Genomic DNA, 12,354 nt, shown 5'->3' with positions numbered 1-12,354 from the left:
GTAAGTATTCAGAAGCGAGCAAATCAGCCTGCAAAGACTGCAGAATGGCTGAATGCTCAGGCAGCCAGCATGATTTGGAGAAAGATGGTTGTATCAAAGCATACAAAGGCTTGATACGCTGGGCATATTCTGGAATGTAAATTCTCCCGAAATTTAAAAATCCCAGCAAAGACTGTAATTTTTTCAGTGTTGTCGGAGAGCGCAATTGTGCGCATTTCTCCAGGAAGTGAGGGGCTAACCCTTTTCCCTCGTTGTTAAGCTCGTAACCGAGAAACAACACTGTGTACTCTGCAATGTGCGACTTTGCAAAGTTAAACTCGTAACCAATGTCAGCAAAGTTACAAATTATGCTATTTACTCGACACAGATGCTCGTCTGTGAGATAAATGTCATCCACATACGAACAAGCAACCGGGTCGATGCCCTCCAGAAGAGAGACAATGCGGGCGGAGAATACTCCAGGACTGTTCTTATAGCCCATTGGGAGACGCCGAAACATTTTTTGCACACCGCCGCATGTAAAACTGGTCCATTGGGAACTTAGACCGTCTAATCTATGTGCATAAAAACCATTGGAAATGTCGAGCGTGGTTTTGAACCGTTTACGCTCAAGACTATTCACTAAAGCAGAGCCATGAGTATTCTGTACTGCGCAGTTACGGCAATGCGAGTTTAAATGCCTATAATCCAAAACCAAACGATATGAGCCGTCCGGCTTGTTTACAGTAAAAAGGGGGTTATTCATCGGTGACACACACGTTTCAATTACACCTTGATATTCCAATTGTTCAAGGATAGCCGCGACTGAAGCTTTGGCTTCACGCCGTATGGGATATTGAGGTTGAGGCTGAGGCTGAGACCGTAAAGGAATCTCGTGGCTTGGAGACAATTTATCCCAGCCACACTGATTGCGGTACACAGCCAGCGCAAGCGCCAGAGCCCACTCTTCTGCAAAATGCAGCGCTTCCACTCTCGGTACAGTGTGCGCGAAACTGGGTAGGATTACCTCCTCCCCTCGCGGAGCTGCGAGAACAAAAGGTGGGGGCCAGTCAGCCTCCGAAAGCAAAATGTCATACGTAGACGAGAGATTTTCCCAAAATACCCCTTTTACAGTTCGCTGCATGTCACCTTCAATTAACAGGACAATTTCAAAAAGACGTTCAGGGGGAGCAACATGCGTATCAGCAGTTTCAATCACAACATAAGTATCAGTCGCTGTCACCTTCAACAGTGGACGGAGGGCCTCTCTCACTATGGTAATCTCCGCCGCGCTGTCCAGCAAGGTCAGAGCCCATGTCAGATTCCGAAGCCGCGTTCTCACTATCTGGGGCATAACGATGCGCTGTCAGGGCGGCGACTTTCTTCGTGGCAAACTGTGGTCTCTTGGGCGTAGAGCCTTCCTGCTGCTCTCCACCGTTACGCGGGCGGGGCTGACCACGTCCTTGTTGGCCACCCCGGCCCCTGCCGCCCCCTCCACCACCGGTTGACGGAGCCGATGAGTCCTGAAAGGAACGAGGAGAGCGTTGGTCAGAAGCCTGAAACCTCTCAGGCGATTTAATCATCGCGCGGTCGCGCAAATCATAAACACGATCCGACTGCGCAGGCAACGGAGACGCAGGAGCAGAAACCTGTGTTTGTTGTTGTTGTTGCTTACCCTGATTCTGCTTTTTATGCCAATTTTGTTTCTTGGACTTTTGTTGACCACTAGTTTCCGATGTCTGACCCTGGGGCTGCTTTTTCTCTTTATCAGGAAAAGCCTTAAGCCCCTTCGCATTGCGGCCAACCGTTTTATAAGCAGCCACAATGATCCTTGCCAACTGACGGGGTCTCTCGGCCTCGGGAATCAACGCCAAAGCGTTAGCAACCTGAAAGTTCACTGCATCTCCCTTGACATTTGCAAGGATCAGATCGCAAAACTACATCAAAGGAGCCACACAGGCGCATACCCAGTTCGACCGCCGACTCCGGTCCGTGTTCATCCTGAACACGTTTAAGGACCGCACCCAGATTGGTCACAGACGGGGTGCCGTAGCACCTCGAATAGACCGCTGCAAAAGTCTTACCCCAGGTCTCACAGTCAACAAGCTCAGGTGCCAAATCTTTCGGTAAACTTAGTGTAAGAATCCGGTGCTTATCACCGGGATTCGTATTAGGAAACACAGCTTCAAGCTGGCCGAATTTCTCTGCAAGCCAGAACGGAAAATCATCCTTGTCCTGCGGCTTTTTGCCCATCACGGAATTCACCATGACAGGGTTGATTTTCAAACCAGCCTGTTCTGCACGAAGCTGTGCGCCCCTAGGGGCTACGTCTTGAACATTACGGCTAGTGTAATGAACAAGCGCTCTAATCACTTCCACTGCGACTTCATGAAGTTGCCGCAGATCAGCTATGCCACAAGTGGCTCGATTAGGGTGAGGGGTGAATCCGGCCAAAGCGGGCCAAGGTGTGCCCGGAATGGACAAAGGACCCAACCTCGGAGCGGTTAAAGCGTGCGGTAGGGCGCCACCAAACCAAACTCCATGCTGCCAAGCGTCAATAGGAACCTCCAGTGCTCTGTACGGAGCATACGCAGCCGGTACAGCCATAGCAGTGTAGTTGTGGAAAACACCAGAATTAGCGTTCACTGCCGGAAATGTCACCCACGAATAAAACAGTTTGTTCGGGTAAGCATGTTCCGCACTCACCACTAGAACAACAGCCAAGCCCTCCATAGGTACATTATAAGCCCGCAAATGGTCACGCACCGCAATGAGACTATGCGGCGGGATGTACACGGCTTGTGCCATGTCACCACAGGAAAGTGAAAAAACAAAGATTACTTTGTAGCACAACTGGGTAGTAATTCAATGAAACCGTTTTTAGATAGATTCAACCTTGAAAAAGACCTATTTCAAAAATAGGTAGGTTTGTCCGACACTTCCGTTTTCCGGAAACGGGAATGAAGTGGTTAAGGTTTGAATGATATACTACTCGAGTGTCATGATATAAGGCCAACAACGTATGGGCGCCATGTAGCAGGGTTTCCGTTCTCCCACAGAACTGTGCACAGAGATCTAGAACCTGGGTGAGTTAGGGTGACCCAAAACTCACCTTTGTTTCAGAAATCCCCTTACCAAGCTAGCTACAGTGTCGCATCGGTAGTAATAACTTCCCAATGACTTAGACAATCCAGAACATGAACTTAGGGTACCTCAGGTATCGTGGAACACATGAACACTCTTTCCTTATATAATCATTACAAACCGAAACTGGGAGGCAAAGAACACACGTGCAAGTTTGAAATGTTTATTTTTCAATGCAACATTGTCAAACGCAGTATCTTGTATAATATCAACATACATATTATAAAAATCAGAGTTAGCAGCATAGTCACTAATCCATAATAAGCAAAAGGTGATAGCATGTTATGATGCAAAATCTATAGAATTCTGTATCACCTATATTTCGCGCACCCTATTCAGTATATTATATTATATCTAAGAAGGTCTCATTTGGGTTGTAGCAGGGCGGGCCCATACCTCTAATTCTCAGTAGGAGTAGATCACATCAACAGCTACCAGCTCTCTGCATGCGAAGCATCAAGTGTGTTGATTCATTCCCTGTAACTCTATCTTAAACCCGCGTAGAGCCCAATGTTGGCAGCAACATTATTTGTGTTATGTCTAATGTGGTGCGAGGATCAGGCCTTCAGCAACCTTGTGTTAGGTTATTCTTAGAGGGTGCAGTGCTCAGTGTGCAGACAGTTGTACCAAGTGTACCAAGCACGACTGATATCAGAGCAATAACATATTATTCTCAAATAAATCACATCTTTCGTCTAGGTTGAAAGCTACAGAAAGCAAATGCAATCAAAATTAGACTGTGCCAGCAGTGCTCCCAGACCCCAAAACCCACCCACAAATACCCGGAACCCCCCAAAGAGCACCTCAAAGACAAGCAAGTCAGCAAAAATGCAAAAATAAATTCGCCTCCGATTTGGTCCTAACCAGTTTTATCCGGTATTAGACCTTCCCAGCAATGGCCACAGAGCCGTCAACCCAGGCGAAAACAAGTAGAAGACCCCCAAACAGCCAAAAAGCAAAAGTACAAAAATGGGGACTTCGTCATTTTCAGGGCAATTTCCAAAATCACTCCGCGCGCCCTATGCAGCTAGGCCCTAACTCCCCTCTGCCACCATGGATTTGCTTCAAACCTCTTGCAATCAAATGTATCCATACCCAGGAGATCTCCCAGACCCCGAAACGAACCCACAAACACCAGGAAGCCCCACAAACAGGCCCTTGCAAACGCTACATTGAGCGAAATGTCAGAAAAAGCAAAAACTTTTTCCTCATGGATTTGGTCCAAACCAGTTTTATCCGGTATTAGACCTTCCCAGCAATGGCCACAGAGCCGTCAACCCAGGCGAAAACAAGTAGAAGACCCCCAAACAGCCAAAAAGCAAAAGTACAAAAATGGGGACTTAGTCATTTTCAGGGCAATTTCCAAAATCACTGCGCGTGCGCTCTGCAGCTAGGCCCTAACTCCCCTCTGCCACCATGGATTTGCTTCAAACCTCTTGCAATCAAATGTATCCATACCCAGCAGTGCTCCCAGACCCTGAAACCCACCCACAAACACCAGGAAGCCCCCCCAAACAGGCCCCCGAAAACATGATAGTGAGCAAAACGGCAAAAACGTTTTTAAGTCTGATTTTGTCCAAACCAGTTGTATCCGGTATTAGACCTTCCCAGCAATGCCCCAAGACCCGCCAACCTACCCGCAAAAAAGCACAGCACCCCCAAACAGCCAAAAAGCAAAAATGGAAAATCTCATACTTACAATATTTTTCAGCCTTCTGTCCAAACGCGCTGTGCAGCTAGGTCATAACTCCCGTTTTCCACCATGGATTTCCTGAAAAGCAAATGCAATCAAAATTAGACTGTGCCAGCAGTGCTCCCAGACCCCAAAACCCACCCACAAACACCCGGAACCCCCCCAAAGAGCACCTCAAAGACAAGCAAGTCAGCAAAAACGCAAAAAAAATTTGCCTCCGATTTGGTCCAAACCAGTTTTATCCAGTATTAGACCTTCCCAGCAATGGCCACAGAGCCATCAACCCAGGCGAAAACAAGTAGAAGACCCCCAAACAGCCAAAAAGCAAAAGTACAAAAATGGGGACTTCGTCATTTTCAGGGCAATTTCCAAAATCACTCCGCGCGCGCTCTGCAGCTAGGCCCTAACTCCCCTCTGCCACCATGGATTTGCTTCAAACCTCTTGTAATCAAATGTATCCATACCCAGGTGATCTCCCAGACCCCGAAACCCACCCACAAACACCAGGAAGCCCCACAAACAGGCCCTTGAAAACGCTACACTGAGCGAAATGTCAGAAAAAGCAAAAACTTTTTCCTCATGGATTTGGTCCAAACCAGTTTTATCCGGTATTAGACCTTCCCTGCAATGGCCACAGAGCCGTCAACCCAGGCGAAAACAAGTAGAAGACCCCCAAACAGCCAAAAAGCAAAAGTACAAAAATGGGGACTTCATCATTTTTAGGGCAAATTCCAAAATCACTCTGCACGAGCTCTGCAGCTAGGCCCTAACTCCCCTCTGCCACCATGGATTTGCTTCAAACCTCTTGCAATCAAATGTATCCATACCCAGCAGTGCTCTCAGACCCCAAAACCCACCCACAAACACCAGGAAGCCCCCCAAACAGGCCCCCGAAAACATGATAGTGAGCAAAAATGCAAAAATGTTTTCAGGTCTGATTTTGTCCAAACCAGTTGTATCCGGTATTAGACCTTCCCAGCAATGCCCCAAGACCCGCCAACCTACCCGCAAAAAGCACAACACCCCCAAACAGCCAAAAAGCAAAAATGGAAAATCTCATGCTTACAATATTTTTCGGCCTTCTGTCCAAACGTGCTGTGCAGCTAGGTAATAACTCCCGTTTTCCACCATGGATTTCCTGAAAAGCAAATGCAATCAAAATTAGACTGTGCCAGCAGTGCTCCCAGACCCCAACACACACCCACAAATACCCGGAACCCCCCAAAGAGCAACTCAAAGACAAGCAAGTCAGCAAAAACGCAAACAAAATTTGACTCCGATTTGGTCCAAACCAGTTTTATCCGGTATTAGACTTTCCCAGCAATGGCCACAGAGCCGTCAACCCAGGCGAAAACAAGTAGAAGACCCCCAAACAGCCAAAAAGCAAAAGTACAAAAATGGGGACTTAGTCATTTTCAGGGCAATTTCCAAAATCACTCCGCGCGCGCTCTGCAGCTAGGCCCTAACTCCCCTCTGCCACCATGGATTTGCTTCAAACCTCTTGCAATCAAATGTATCCATACCCAGGAGATCTCCCAGACCCCGAAACCCACCCACAAACACCAGGAAGCCCCACAAACAGGCCCTTGAAAACGCTACATTGAGCGAAATGTCAGAAAAAGCAAAAACTTTTCCCTCATGGATTTGGTCCAAACCAGTTTTATCCGGTATTAGACCTTCCCAGCAATGGCCACAGATCCGTCAACCCAGGCGAAAACAAGTAGAAGACCCCCAAACAGCCAAAAAGCAACAGTACAAAAATGGGGACTTAGTCATTTTCAGGGCAATTTCCAAAATCACTCCGCGCGCGCTCTGCAGCTGGGCCCTAACTCCCCTCTGCCACCATGGATTTGCTTCAAACCTCTTGCAATCAAATGTATCCATACCCAGCAGTGCTCCCAGACCCTGAAACCCACCCACAAACACCAGGAAGCCCCCCCAAACAGGCCCCCGAAAACATGATAGTGAGCAAAAAGGCAAAAACGTTTTTAAGTCTGATTTTGTCTAAACCAGTTTTATCCGGTATTAGACCTTCCCAGCAATGCCCCAAGACCCGCTAACCTACCCGCAAAAAAGCACAGCACCCCCAAACAGCCAAAAAGCAAAAATGGAAAATCTCATACTTACAATATTTTTCGGCCTTCTGTCCAAACGCGCTGTGCAGCTAGGTCATAACTCCCGTTTTCCACCATGGATTTCCTGAAAAGCAAATGCAATCAAAATTAGACTGTGCCAGCAGTGCTCCCAGACCCCAAAACCCACCCACAAACACCCGGAACCCCCCCAAAGAGCACCTCAAAGACAAGCAAGTCAGCAAAAACGCAAAGAAAATTCGCCTCCGATTTGGTCCAAACCAGTTTTATCCGGTATTAGACCTTCCCAGCAATGGCCACAGAGCCGTCAACCCAGGCGAAAACAAGTAGAAGACCCCCAAACAGCCAAAAAGCAAAAGTACAAAAATGGGGACTTCGTCATTTTCAGGGCAATTTCCAAAATCACTCCGCGCGCGCTCTGCAGCTAGGCACTAACTCCCCTCTGCCACCATGGATTTGCTTCAAACCTCTTGCAATCAAATGTATCCATACCCAGGAGATCTCCCAGACCCCGAAACGAACCCACAAACACCAGGAAGCCCCACAAACAGGCCCTTGCAAACGCTACATTGAGCGAAATGTCAGAAAAAGCAAAAACTTTTTCCTCATGGATTTGGTCCAAACCAGTTTTATCCGGTATTAGACCTTCCCAGCAATGGCCACAGAGCCGTCAACCCAGGCAAAAACAAGTAGAAGACCCCCAAACAGCCAAAAAGCAAAAGTACAAAAATGGGGACTTAGTCACTTTCAGGGCAATTTCCCAAATCACTCCGCGTGCGCTCTGCAGCTAGGCCCTAACTCCCCTCTGCCACCATGGATTTGCTTCAAACCTCTTGCAATCAAATGTATCCATACCCAGCAGTGCTCCCAGACCCTGAAACCCACCCACAAACACCAGGAAGCCCCCCCAAACAGGCCCCCGAAAACATGATAGTGAGCAAAAAGGCAAAAACGTTTTTAAGTCTGATTTTGTCCAAACCAGTTTTATCCGGTATTAGACCTTCCCAGCAATGCCCCAAGACCCGCCAACCTACCCGCAAAAAAGCACAGCACCCCCAAACAGCCAAAAAGCAAAAATGGAAAATCTCATACTTACAATATTTTTCGGCCTTCTGTCCAAACGCGCTGTGCAGCTAGGTCATAACTCCCGTTTTCCACCATGGATTTCCTGAAAAGCAAATGCAATCAAAATTAGACTGTGCCAGCAGTGCTCCCAGGCCCCAAAACCCACCCACAAACACCCGGAACCCCCCAAAGAGCACCTCAAAGACAAGCAAGTCAGCAAAAACGCAAAAAGAATTTGCCTCCGATTTGGTCCAAACCAGTTTTATCCGGTATTAGACCTTCCCAGCAATGGCCACAGAGCCGTCAACCCAGGCGAAAACAAGTAGAAGACCCCCAAACAGCCAAAAAGCAAAAGTACAAAAATGGGGACTTCGTCATTTTCAGGGCAATTTCCAAAATCACTCCGCGCGCGCTCTGCAGCTAGGCCCTAACTCCCCTCTCCCACCATGGATTTGCTTCAAACCTCTTGCAATCAAATGTATCCATACCCAGGAGATCTCCCAGACCCCGAAACCCACCCACAAACACCAGGAAGCCCCACAAACAGGCCCTTGAAAACGCTACATTGAGCGAAATGTCAGAAAAAGTAAAAACTTTTTCCTCATGGATTTGGTCCAAACCAGTTTTATCCGGTATTAGACCTTCCCAGCAATGGCCACAGATCTGTCAACCCAGGCGAAAACAAGTAGAAGACCCCCAAACAGCCAAAAAGCAACAGTACAAAAATGGGGACTTAGTCATTTTCAGGGCAATTTCCAAAATCACTCCGCGCGCGCTCTGCAGCTGGGCCCTAACTCCCCTCTGCCACCATGGATTTTGCTTCAAACCTCTTGCAATCAAATGTATCCATACCCAGCAGTGCTCCCAGACCCTGAAACCCACCCACAAACACCAGGAAGCCCCCCAAACAGGCCCCCGAAAACATTATAGTGAGCAAAAAGGCAAAAACGTTTTTAAGTCTGATTTTGTCCAAACCAGTTTTATCCGGTATTAGACCTGCCCAGCAATGCCCCAAGACCCGCCAACCTACCCGCAAAAAAGCACAGCACCCCCAAACAGCCAAAAAGCAAAAATGGAAAATCTCATACTTACAATATTTTTCGGCCTTCTGTCCAAACGCGCTGTGCAGCTAGGTCATAACTCCCGTTTTCCACCATGGATTTCCTGAAAAGCAAATGCAATCAAAATTAGACTGTGCCAGCAGTGCTCCCAGGCCCCAAAACCCACCCACAAACACCCGGAACCCCCCAAAGAGCACCTCAAAGACAAGCAAGTCAGCAAAAACGCAAAAAAATTCGCCTCCGATTTGGTCCAAACCAGTTTTATCCGGTATTAGACCTTCCCAGCAATGGCCACAGAGCCGTCAACCCAGGCGAAAACAAGTAGAAGACCCCCAAACAGCCAAAAAGCAAAAGTACAAAAATGGGGACTTCGTCATTTTCAGGGCAATTTCCAAAATCACTCCGCGCGCGCTCTGCAGCTAGGCCCTAACTCCCCTCTACCACCATGGATTTGCTTCAAACCTCTTGCAATCAAATGTATCCATACCCAGGAGATCTCCCAGACCCCGAAACCCACCCACAAACACCAGGAAGCCCCACAAACAGGCCCTTGAAAACGCTACATTGAGCGAAATGTCAGAAAAAGTAAAAACTTTTTCCTCATGGATTTGGTCCAAACCAGTTTTATCCGGTATTAGACCTTCCCAGCAATGGCCACTGATCTGTCAACCCAGGCGAAAACAAGTAGAAGACCCCCAAACAGCCAAAAAGCAACAGCACAAAAATGGGGACTTAGTCATTTTCAGGGCAATTTCCAAAATCACTCCGCGCGCGCTCTGCAGCTGGGCCCTAACTCCCCTCTGCCACCATGGATTTTGCTTCAAACCTCTTGCAATCAAATGTATCCATACCCAGCAGTGCTCCCAGACCCTGAAACCCACCCACAAACACCAGGAAGCCCCCCCAAACAGGCCCCCGAAAACATTATAGTGAGCAAAAAGGCAAAAACGTTTTTAAGTCTGATTTTGTCCAAACCAGTTTTATCCGGTATTAGACCTTCCCAGCAATGCCCCAAGACCCGCCAACCTACCCGCAAAAAAGCACAGCACCCCCAAACAGCCAAAAAGCAAAAATGGAAAATCTCATACTTACAATATTTTTCGGCCTTCTGTCCAAACGCGCTGTGCAGCTAGGTCATAACTCCCGTTTTCCACCATGGATTTCCTGAAAAGCAAATGCAATCAAAATTAGACTGTGCCAGCAGTGCTCCCAGACCCCAAAACCCTCCCACAAACACCCGGAACCCCCCCAAAGAGCACCTCAAAGACAAGCAAGTCAGCAAAAACGCAAAGAAAATTCGCCTCCGATTTGGTCCAAACCAGTTTTATCCGGTATTAGACCTTCCCAGCAATGGCCACAGAGTCGTCAACCCAGGCGAAAACAAGTAGAAGACCCCCAAACAGCCAAAAAGCAAACGTACAAAAATGGGGACTTTGTCATTTTCAGGGCAATTTCCAAAATCACTCCGCGCGCGCTCTGCAGCTAGGCCCTAACTCCCCTCTGCCACCATGAATTTGCTTCAAACCTCTTGCAATCAAATGTATCCATACCCAGGAGATCTCCCAGACCCCGAAACCCACCCACAAACACCAGGAAGCCCCACAAACAGGCCCTTGAAAACGCTACATTGAGCGAAATGTCAGAAAAAGCAACAACTTTTTCCTCATGGATTTGGTCCAAACCAGTTTTATCCGGTATTAGACCTTCCCAGCAATGGCCACAGAGCCGTCAACCCAGGCGAAAACAAGTAGAAGACCCCCAAACAGCCAAAAAGCAAAAGTACAAAAATGGGGACTTAGTCACTTTCAGGGCAATTTCCCAAATCACTCCGCGTGCGCTCTGCAGCTAGGCCCTAACTCCCCTCTGCCACCATGGATTTGCTTCAAACCTCTTGCAATCAAATGTATCCATACCCAGCAGTGCTCCCAGACCCTGAAACCCACCCACAAACACCAGGAAGCCCCCCCAAACAGGCCCCCGAAAACATGATAGTGAGCAAAAAGGCAAAAACGTTTTTAAGTCTGATTTTGTCCAAACCAGTTTTATCCGGTATTAGACCTTCCCAGCAATGCCCCAAGACCCGCCAACCTACCCGCAAAAAAGCACAGCACCCCCAAACAGCCAAAAAGCAAAAATGGAAAATCTCATACTTACAATATTTTTCGGCCTTCTGTCCAAACGCGCTCTGCAGCTAGGTCATAACTCCCGTTTTCCACCATGGATTTCCTGAAAAGCAAATGCAATCAAAATTAGACTGTGCCAGCAGTGCTCCCAGGCCCCAAAACCCACCCACAAACACCCGGAACCCCCCAAAGAGCACCTCAAAGACAAGCAAGTCAGCAAAAACGCAAAAAAAATTCGCCTCCGATTTGGTCCAAACCAGTTTTATCCGGTATTAGACCTTCCCAGCAATGGCCACAGAGCCGTCAACCCAGGCGAAAACAAGTAGAAGACCCCCAAACAGCCAAAAAGCAAAAGTACAAAAATCGGGACTTCGTCATTTTCAGGGCAATTTCCAAAATCACTCCGCGCGCGCTCTGCAGCTAGGCCCTAACTCCCCTCTGCCACCATGGATTTGCTTCAAACCTCTTGCAATCAAATGTATCCATACCCAGGAGATCTCCCAGACCCCGAAACCCACCCACAAACACCAGGAAGCCCCACAAACAGGCCCTTGAAAACGCTACATTGAGCGAAATGTCAGAAAAAGTAAAAACTTTTTCCTCATGGATTTGGTCCAAACCAGTTTTATCCGGTATTAGACCTTCCCAGCAATGGCCACAGATCTGTCAACCCAGGCGAAAACAAGTAGAAGACCCCCAAACAGCCAAAAAGCAACAGTACAAAAATGGGGACTTAGTCATTTTCAGGGCAATTTCCAAAATCACTCCGCACGCGCTCTGCAGCTGGGCCCTAACTCCCCTCTGCCACCATGGATTTTGCTTCAAACCTCTTGCAATCAAATGTATCCATACCCAGCAGTGCTCCCAGACCCTGAAACCCACCCACAAACACCAGGAAGCCCCCCCAAACAGGCCCCCGAAAACATTATAGTGAGCAAAAAGGCAAAAAGGTTTTTAAGTCTGATTTTGTCCAAACCAGTTTTATCCGGTATTAGACCTTCCCAGCAATGCCCCAAGACCCGCCAACCTACCCGCAAAAAAGCACAGCACCCCCAAACAGCCAAAAAGCAAAAATGGAAAATCTCATACTTACAATATTTTTCGGCCTTCTGTCCAAACGCGCTGTGCAGCTAGGTCATAACTCCCGTTTTCCACCATGGATTTCCTGAAAAGCAAATGCAATCAAAATTAGACTG

This window comes from Lissotriton vulgaris, chromosome 6, assembly GCF_964263255.1.
Source record: "Lissotriton vulgaris chromosome 6, aLisVul1.2, whole genome shotgun sequence".
Classification (NCBI taxonomy): domain Eukaryota; kingdom Metazoa; phylum Chordata; class Amphibia; order Caudata; family Salamandridae; genus Lissotriton; species Lissotriton vulgaris.
Note: the sequence above shows the minus strand (reverse complement) of the source record.